A 10745-nucleotide genomic window follows, 5' to 3' on the forward strand; every position below is an offset into this window, starting at 1 on the left:
CTAAAAAGAAACTCTGTCATGGTTTCCATTGTTTCCCCATCTATTTGCCATGAAGTGATGGGACCAGATGACATGATCTTAGTTTTTTGAATATCGAGTTTTAAGCCAGCTTTTTCACTCTCCTCTTTCACTTTCAGCAACTAAAGAGGCTCTTCGTTCCTCTTCACTTTCTGCCATAAGGGTAGTGTCATCTACATATCTGAGGTTATTGATATTTCTCCCAGAAGTCTTGATTCCAGCTTGTGCTTCATCCAACCCAGTATTTCACATGATATACTCTGCACATAAGTTAAATAAGCAAGGTGACAATATATAGCCTTGACGTACTCCTTTCCCAATTTGGAACCAGTCTGTTGTTCCATGTTTGGTTCTAACTTTTGCTTCTTGACCTGCATACAGATTTCTCAGGAGGCAGGTCAGGTGATCTGGTATTCCCATCTCTTTCAGAATTTTCCACAGTTTGTTGTGATCCACACAAAGGCTTTGGCATAGTCAATAAAGCAGAAGTAGATGTTTTTCTGGGACTCTTTTGCTTTTTCTGTGATTCACCAGATGTTGGCAATTTGATCTCTTGTTCCTCTGCCTTTTCTAAATTCAGCTTAACATCTGGAATTTCTTGGTTCATGTACTATTGAAGCCTCACTTGGAGAATTTGAGCATAACTTTGCTAGTGTGTGAGATGAGTGCAACTGTGTGGTAGTTTAAGCATTCTTTGGCATTGCCTTTCTTTGGGATTGGAATGAAAACTGACCTTTTCCATTCGTGTGGCCAATGCTGAGTTTTCCAAATTTGCTGGCATATTGAGTGCAGCACTTTCACAGCATCATCTTTTAGGATTTGAAATAGCTCAACTGGAATTCCATCACCTCCACTAGCTTTGTTCATAGTGATGCTTCCTAAGGCCCACTTGACTTCGCATTCCAGGATATCTGGCTCTAGGTAAGTGATGTTACCATCATGGTTATCTGGGTCATTAAGGCAAAAAGATATGACATTGAAAGATGAACTTCCCAGGTCGATAGGTACCCAATATGTTACTGGAGAAGAGTAGAGAAATAACTCCAGAAAGAATGAAGAGATGGAGCCAAAGTGAAAACAATGCCCAGTTGTGGATGTGACTAATGTCAGAAGTAAAGTCCGATGCTGTAAAGAACAATAGCGCATAGGAACCTGGAATGTTAGGTCTATGCATCAAGGTAAATTGGAAGTAGTCAAACAGGAGATGGCAAGAATGAATATCAACATTTTAGGAATCAGTGAACTAAAATGGACCAGAATGGGCCAATTTAATTCAGATAACCATTATATCTACTACTGTGGCAAGAATCCTTTAGAAGAAATGGAGTAGTCTTCACAGTCAACAAGAGAGTCTGAAACACAGTACTTGGGTGCAATCTCAAAAATGACGGAATGATCTCTGTTCTTTTCCAAGGCAAGCCTAGGCATATGTCTCTCTAAAATTCTACAAAGTAATTTTATACACCCATCTAATTAAGAAGGTCTGCCTTCAAATAAGCTGCCAGGGCAAAACCCTGACTACATAATCTTTCAAAAAATTATTCCACACACCTTTTTCTCAGGAAGGAGTAATCTTTTATGATCCTTTTATTTCTGCAGTATCAGCTGTAACTTCTTTCATTTCTGATTTTATACTTGAATCTGCTCTTTTTCTTGATGAGTCAAGCTAAATGTTTTTTAATTTTGTTTATCTTTTTACAGAATCTTAGTTTCACTCATCTTTCCTATTGCCTTTTTAGGCTCTGTTTCATTTATTTATGCTCTCATCTTTGTTACTTCCTTCCTTCTACTAATTTTGGGCTTCATTTGTTCTTATTTTCCTAGTTTCTTGAAGTATAGTTATGTTGTCTATTTAAGATTTTTCTTGTTTCTTGAGGTAGGGACTTATCATTATAAACTTCCCTGTTAGAACTGTTTTTGCTACATCCCCTAATTTTTCACATGTTATATTTACATTTTTGTTTGTATCAATATATATATTTTTTAATTTTGCTTTTTATTTCTTTGTTGATTCATTGGTTGTTCAGAAGCATGCTGTTTAATCCCCAAATATTTTTTTTTAATTTTGCAGATTTCTTCTTATAATTGATTTCTAGCTTCATACCATCGTGGTTGGGAAAGACTTGATATGATTGAAATCATCTTCAATTTATTAAGTATTGACTTGTGACCTAATATATGATTTAGCCTAAAGAACGTTCCATGTGCAGTTGAGAAGATTGTATATTCCAGGGTTCTTGGGTGGAATGTCCTGTATATATCTGTTCAGTCTACCTGGTTTAATGTGTAATTTCCAGCTGATAGTTCCTTACTGATTTTCTGACCTATCCATTGATATAAGTGGGGCTTTACAGTCCCCTACTATTACTATATTGCTAATTTTCCCTTCAAGTCTGTTAATATTTTTCTTTATATATTTAGGTTCTTCTACATTGGGTGCATGCTGCTGTTGCTGCTAAGTCACTTCAGTCGTGTCCAACTCTGTGCAACCCCATAGACGGCAGCCCACCAGGCTCCCTCGTCCCTGGGATTCTCCAGGCAAGAACGCTGGAGTGGGTTGCCATTTCCTTCTCCAATGCATGAAAGTGAAAAGTGAACGGGAATTTGCTCAGTCGTGTCCGACTCTTAGCAACCCCATGGACTGCAGCCTACCAGGCTCCTCCATCCATGAGATTTTCCAGGCAAGAGTACTGGAGTGGGGTGCCATTGCCTTCTCCACATTGGGTGCATAAATATTTACAAATGTTCTATCTTCCTGCTGCATTGATTCCTTTATCAATATGTAATGCCCTTCTGTGTCTCATTACAATCTTTGTGTTAAAGCCTATTTTGTTTGATATAAGTATAGCTATCCCAGCTTTATTTGGGCTTCCATTTGCATGAACTATTTTTTTTCATCTCTTTACTTTTAATCTGTGATATCTTTACATCTGAAGTGAGCCTCTCATAGCAGCATATAGATGGGTCTGGTTTTTAATCCACTCAGCCATTCTATGTCTTTTGACTGGCGAATTCAGTCTATTTACATTTAAAGTAATTGTTGCAAGGTATGTACTTAATACCATTTTGTTCACTGCTTTCTGGCTGTTTGTAGCTCCTCTGTTCTTTTCTTCTTCTCTTTCTCTCTTCCTTTGTATTTTGACAACTTTCTTTAGTGGCATGCTTAGATGATTTTCTCACTACCTTTTGTGTATCTGCTATAGGTTTTTGCTTGGTGGTTATCATGAGACTTACACATAACAACTTATATTTATAAAAATCTACTTTAAGTTGGTAACAATTTAAGTTTGAATACATTCTAAAGCTCTGGAGTTTTACTTGCACCCACACATATATTTTGCTTTTCATGTCACATTTCACATCTTTTAAGACTGTTTCTTTTTTAAAAATTAATAAATTTATTTTTATTTTGTCTGCACTGGGTCTTCATTGCTACACATGGGTGTTCTGTAGTTGCAGCGAGCAGGGACTACTGTCTAGCTGCAAAGTGCATGCTTCTCATTGTGATGGCTTCTCTTGTTGTGGAGTATGGGCTATAGGGTGCACGGGCTTAAGTAGTTGCAGCATGTGGGTTCAAGAGTTGTGGTATGTGAGCTCAGCAGTTGTGGCTCGCAGGCTCAGTAGTTGCAGCACACAGGCATAGCTGCCCCATGGCATGTGGAATCTTTCCAGAACAGGGACTGAACCCAAGCCTCCTTCATTGGCAGGCAGATTCTAAAACATTGGACCACCAGGGAAGTCAAAGACTCTTTCTTAACAAGGGATCTGACACAGAAGACAGGAAAGGGAATCCCCAAATAGGTGATAATGGGTAACACCAGACAGACAGCTGTGTACCAGGCCAGGGGAAACTAGTCTAGGTTGAAAGATCAGAAACCAAATTAGAAAGTTCCAGAAGAGACTGCTCCAAGAAGTTAATAGAATATTTGTTGTTCCTGGATATATTTAGAGGAGGTACTCTGCAATTCTGCAGAGTTTGAGGCTAAGTTATATAAACTGAATACAGGCAAACTTTTCCTATAAGGGCCAAAGAATAAATGTTTCAGGTTTTTCAGAGGATGGAGTCTGGTATATTATTTAACTCTGCTATTGCAGGGTGAAAGCAGACATAAACAGTATGTAAACATATAGGTATGATTTTAGTGACATTTTTACAAAAACAGGTAGTAAGTTGAATTTGGCACATGAGGTATAGTTTGCTGCCCCCTAAAATAAGCACAGAAATGCAAAGTGATGTCATCTGAGGAGGCTTTACACAGCTGAGGAAAGAAGAGAAGAAAAGCAAGGGAGAAAGGGAAAGAAACACCAAACTGAATGCAGAGTTCCAGAGAATAACAAGGAAAGAAGACTTTCTTAAAGGAACAATGAAAACAAGTAGAGAAAAACAATAGCATAGAAAAGACTAGAGGTCTCTTCAAGAAAATTAGAGATATCAAGGGAACATTTCATGCAAGGATGGGCATGATAAAGGACAGAAATGGTAAGGACCTAACAGGAGCAGAAGGGATTAAAAAGAGGCAGCAAGAATACACAGAAGAACTAAACAAAAAATGTCTTAATGACCCAGATAACCACAACAGTGTTAACCACTCACCTAGAGTCTGACATCTTAGAGTTTGAAGTCAAGCGGGCCTTAGGAAGCATTATTACAAACAAGGCTAGTGTAGGTGATGGAATTCCAGCTGAGCTATCTAAAATCCTATATGATAATCCTGTTAAAGTGCAACACTCAAAATGTCAACAAATTTGGAAAACTTGGCAGTGGCCAAAGGACTGAAAAAGGTCTTTCATTCCAATCTCAAGGAAGGGTAGTGCCAAAGAATGTACAAACTACCATGCAATTGCCCTCAATTTTCATGCTAGCAAGGTTATACTCATTGGAAGGACTGATGCTGAAACTGAAGCTCTAGTACCTTGGCCACCTGGTGCAAACAGCCAACTCACTGTTAAAGACCCTGATGCTGGGAAAGATGGAGGGCTGGAGAAGAAGGGAGCAACAGAGGATGAGATGGTTGGATGGCATCATTGACTCAATGGACATGAGTTTGAGCAAACTCCAAGAGACAGTGAAGAACAGGGAAGCCTGGCATGCTGCAGTCCATGGGGTTGCAAAGAGTCAGACAAGACTGAAAAACTGAACAGAAACAACAAGGTTATGCTCAAAATCCTTCAAGCTAGGTTTCAACAGTAAGTGAAACGAGAACTTCCAGATGTACAAGGTGGGCTTAGAAAAGGCAGAGGAACCAGAGATGAAATGGCCAACATCTGTTGGATATTAGAGAAAGCAAGGGAATTCCAGAAAAATATCTACTTGTGCTTCACTGACTATGCTAAAGCCTTTGACTGTGTGGATCAACAAACTGGAAAATTCTTAAAGAGGTGGGAATGTCAGACCATCTTAACTGTTTCCTGAGAAACCTCTACGTGGGTCAAGAAGCAACAGTTAGAACCTTACATGGAACAACTGACTGCTTAAAAATGAGGAAAGGAGTATGACAAGGCTGTATGTTGTCACCCTACTTATTTAACTTATATACTGGATGGCATCACCGACTCGATGGACATGACTTTGAGTGAACTCCGGGAGTTGGTGATGGACAGGGAGGCCGGGCATGCTGCAATTCATGGGGTCGCAAAGAGTCAGACATGACTGAGTGACTGAACTGAACTGAAATGAACTGATGCAGAGTACATCATGCAAAATGCTTGGATGAGTCACAAGCTGTAATCAAGATTGCCAGGAGAAATATCAACAACCTCAGATAGGCAGATGATATGCTCTAATGGCAGAAAATGAAGAGGATCTAAAGAGCCTCTTGATGAGGGTGAAAAAGAAGATTGAAAAAGCTGGCTTAAAACTCAACATTCAAAAAACGAAGATCGTGGCATCCAGTCCCATCACTTCATGGCAAATAGATGGAGAAAAAGTGCAAGCAGTGACTGATTTTATTTTCTTGGGCTCCAAAATCACTGTGGATGGTGACTGTAGCCATGAATTAAAAGATGCTTGTTCCCTGGAAGAAAAGCTATGACAAACCTCAGTTCAGTTCAGTTCAGTCGCTCAGTCGTGTCCGACTCTTTGCGACCCCATGAATCGCAGCATGCCAGGCCTCCCTGTCCATCACCATCTCCCGGAGTTCACTCAGACTCAAGTCCATCGAGTCCGTGATGCCATCCAGCCATCTCATCCTCGGTTGTCCCCTTCTCCTCCTGCCCCCAATCCCTCCTAGCATCAGAGTTTTTTCCAATGAGTCAACTCTTTGCATGAGGTGGCCAAAGTACTGGAGCTTCAGCTTTAGCATCATTCCTTCCAAAGAAATCCCAGGGTTGATCTTCAGAATGGACTGGTTGGATCTCCTTGCAGTCCAAGGGACTCTCAAGAGTCTTCTCCAACACCACAGTTCAAAAGCATCAGTTCTTCGGTGCTCAGCCTTCTTCACAGTCCAATTCTCACATCCATACACGACCACAGGAAAAACCATAGCATTGACTGGATGGACCTTAGTCGGCAAAGTAATGTCTCTGCTTTTGAATATGCTATCTAGGTTGGTCATAACTTTTAAGTATTAAAAGCAGAGACATCACTTTGCCAACAAAGGTCCATTAAGTCAAAGCTGTGGTTTTTCCAGTAGTCATGTACAAATGTGAGAGATGTACCATAAAGAAAGCTGAGTGCTGAAGAATTGATGACCTCGAATTGTAGTGTTGGAGAAGACTCTTGAGAGTCCCTTGGACAGCAAGGAGATCAAACCAGTCAATCCTAAAGGAAATCAATCCTGAATCTTCATTGGAAGGATTGGATGAATCACAAGCTGTAATCAAGACTGCCAGGAGAAATACCAACAATCTCAGATAGGCAGATGATACACTCTAATAGCAGAAAATGAAGAGGAACTAAAGAGCCTCTTGATGAGGATGAACCTCCAATACTTTGGCCACCTGATGCGAAGAGATGACTCATTAGAAAAGACCCTGAAGCTGGGAAAGATTGAAGGCAAAAGGAGAAGAGGGTGGCACAGGATGAGATATTAGCATCATGGACTCAGTGGACATAAATCTGAGCAAACTCCAGTAGACTGTGAAGGACAGGGAAGCCTGGCATGCTGCAGTCCATAGGGTTGCAAAGAGTCAGACACAACTTAGCAACTGAACAACAACAACAACAATGTAAGCACAGAAAAAACTCAATGAATTTGTAAACATGGAAATTACTAATTCCAAAAAAACCTCACAAAAAGTTGTATAGAGAAGTAAATGTTTTCATGACTCAGATAAATGTGAATAATATTTACATAATCATAATTATAGGGCTTCCCGGGTGGTACTAGTGGTAAAGAATTCACCTTTCAAACACAGGAGATGCAGGTTTGATCCTTAGGTCAGGAAGATCCCCTAGAGAAAGAAATGGCAACCCCCTCCAGTATTTTGCCTAGAGAATTCCATGGACAGAGGAACCTGGCAAGCTACAGCCCATAAGGTCTGCAAAGAGTTGGACACATCAAGCCACTGTTGTCCAGGAGAATTTTTAATTTGTTACTCAAAATATTTTATGGGACTACCCACATGGGGACTACAAGAAAAGAGGGACTGCTACCAAAATCAGGCTCTAGGGACTTCCCTGGTGGTCCAGTGGTGGAGCGTCCACTTGCCAACACAGTTGGACATAAGTTCAATCCCTGGTCCAGGAGGATCCCACATGCCTCAGGGCAACTAAGCCTGTACACCAAAACCACTGAGCCCACACTCTAGAGCCTACACACTGAAACTACTGAGCCTGCAGGCTGCCACTACTGAAGCCCATGCACCTAGAGCCTACACTCCACAAGAGAAGTCACTGAAATGAGAAGCCTAAGCACTGCAACTAGAATAGCCCCTGCTCTCTACAACTAGAATAGCCCCTGCTCTCTACAACTAGAAAAAACCCACACACAACAACAAAGACCCAGAACAGCCAAAAATATAAATAAATTTAAAAAAAATATTTAATTTTTTAAGGAAAAGACAGACTCTGTAATTTCTCTCTCATCAACACAATAGGACAAAAAGATCTGATCCCTCAGAAAGAATTTATCTGCTAAGAAAGATACATACATATATACATACATATATACATACATATATACATACATATAAATATATAAAGTCCAGTAGAAAGAGAACCATAGTGTTACACATCCACTTCCAATTTTGACTGAAATCTTCACAGAGAGGCAAACATCCCACAGATATCAGTTGATTAAGCCTCAGTGCTAAAGACTGGACTATGAGCAAATGCACAGACTGGAATCAGTAATAAAAAAAAAACTCAGTCTTTTATTCCCCAGGTCACATGGAGCAAGAACAGGAAACTAACCTTAACTCTTCTCTAAGCTACTCAACTTGCATTCTCACCAGCTTCTCAGGGATTTCAGAACCCTTGGAGAGCTTATGCAATTGTCTTTTGGCAATCTAGGATGAGTTGGGCCACCAGTTACTTTCAACATCTACATAAAACTTCAAAGTAAGGAAATCTTCTACACGTTGCTATTTTGAAATATGTAGTGACATATTAATCATATCTTAAAACATTAACCTTTATGGCTCTATTTTTCTGAATTTCCTTGGATCCTATCTTCATCAATCTCAAGAATCCACATTGCCAAACAAAGAATTAGGACAGTTACCGCAATAATTACAGGAGCAGGGCACTGAGTTCGTGTCATAGTAATAAACTTGGAAGAGACTAGAGAAAGGCAAATGATCCTCTTGGCCTCTCCCAGGTTAATCTCTCTCTCCCAGGATCCCTTGGGCTGGGGTTCAGAGGAAAATAGTGGTGCAGGTGATTATTTTTTTGTAAACAACTAAAATGGACCTGGAAGAACCACATGGTAATTAATACCAGAGACACACATGGAAGCTGAGTCAATACTCATTAAGTAATCAATATACTAATGAAAACCATGTGTTAGCCATGCTAAGAAACTTCAGAGTGAAAATGCACTATTGACAAAGGCTGACACATGATCCTTGAAACATCTAACAGATAGATACCCACTCGTGCCTCAAAGCATGCTGAATTCCATATGAAATGCATCTTAAGGGATATCCTAGGAAACTTCTAAGTGCATGACACCCAGAGGAGCAGTGGTTCATGAAAGGGTAGCCCTTAGCAGCATGTGAACTTGAATGAGACTAGACAGTAAAGAAATCTCCAATCACAGACAATTGGGCTGTGTGGGCTCTATTAGACTACAGAGTTACCAAAGCAGGCACTCTTTAAGGAATCCAGTCTTAATAAAAGACTTATTTTTGTCTAGATATTTAAAAAGCCCATGCCATGTATGTGAATATAAGCATTCTCCAAGCCTCAACTTCCCTATGAGAAATTTATCAAGGGGTAAATTAGTTCCCCTAAGAAACAAGCTCCTAAAATGAAAGCCTTAGTTGGTCTCTTATTTGAATGAGGGATTCATTAACAAGAGTCCCCACTGGAACTTCATAAATGAGACAGCTCACATAAGTCCCTTGGACTGCAAGATCAAGCCAAGTCAATCCTGAAGAAAACCAATCCTGAATATTCACTGGAGGGACTGGTGCTGAAGCTGAAGCTCCAATACTTTGGCCACCTGATACAAAGAGCCAACTCATTAGAAAAGAACCTGAGGCTGGGAAAGATTGAAGGCAGGAGAAGGGAACACAGAGGATGAGATGGTCGGTTGGCATCACCGATTTGATGGACATGGGTTTGAGCAAGCTCCAGGAGATGGTAAATGACAGGGAAGCCTGGCATGCTGCAGTCCATGGGGTCACAAAGAGTCAGACACAACTGAGCAACTGAACAACAACAACAAATGAAACAGCTACTAATCCCACACAGTGACTCGAGCATCCAAACAACAACCAAAGAGAAAGGAGTAACACTTTCCCTTGGGTCCTTGGTACCTTTAAGCACTTGTATGCTATTTTCATGTCTTTTTTTTAAGAAAGCACCTTTTTAAAAGGAGTCAATACCATTGCATTTATTGGCAAAGGTTGAAAGTTCTACTGAAACCCTGCATCTCTATTCAATCTTTACAAATAATTTATAACCTGTACAGTAGGCACTCCATATCCACTGGTTCAGCATCTGTGGTTTCAACCAACTGCATATTAAAATATTTTCCCCAAATTCCAGAAAGTTCTAAAACACAAAATTTAATTTTCCATGTGCCAGCAACTACTTACACAGCATTTACGTTGTATTAGGTGTTATAAGTAATTCAGAGATGATTTAAAATATATAAGATGAGGGAATTCCATGGCAGTCCACTGGTTAGAACTCCACACTTGTACTGCAGGTGGATCCAGGTTCAATCCCAGGTCGGGGAAGTAAGATCTCACAAGTCACACAACACAGTAAGAAAAAAAAAAAAGTAAACAAATAAATAATAAAATATATAGGAGGATATGTGTAAGTCACATGTAAATACTAAACCATTTTACATAAGGGACTTGAATAACCACAGACTTTGGTATCTGTGGGGTACTGGAATCAATCCCCCATAGACACTGTACTACATTGTCAATGGAAATCTATGCCATCCTTGTTAAGCTCTACCATTCAAATCTAATAAATATGAAGAAATCTGAGGTCAACAATACTATGTATATTTATTTAGGAATTTTTTCAGAAATGTAGTAGTCTTTCAAAAAACAGAATAGACAGTGATCTGATAATAAATCTGTTGAATCAAGAATATGAGAAAGAA

At 39.8% G+C, this 10745-nt stretch overlaps 1 long non-coding RNA gene across 1 annotated transcript; it reads right to left on the reverse strand.

The window, feature by feature from the left end:
• Positions 1 to 2988: 2988 nt before the first annotated feature.
• LOC120870966 lies at positions 2989 to 7643 on the reverse strand. The gene is made up of 3 exons (XR_005722908.1): positions 7633 to 7643; positions 7582 to 7588; positions 2989 to 3072 (listed from the first exon to the last, which is right to left on the reverse strand). It is a non-coding gene; the product is annotated as an uncharacterized LOC120870966 (long non-coding RNA).
• Between the last annotated feature and the right edge of the window lie 3102 nt (positions 7644 to 10745).

Source organism: Oryx dammah, unplaced genomic scaffold, assembly GCF_014754425.2.
Source record: "Oryx dammah isolate SB20612 unplaced genomic scaffold, SCBI_Odam_1.1 HiC_scaffold_12, whole genome shotgun sequence".
Lineage (NCBI taxonomy): Eukaryota > Metazoa > Chordata > Mammalia > Artiodactyla > Bovidae > Oryx > Oryx dammah.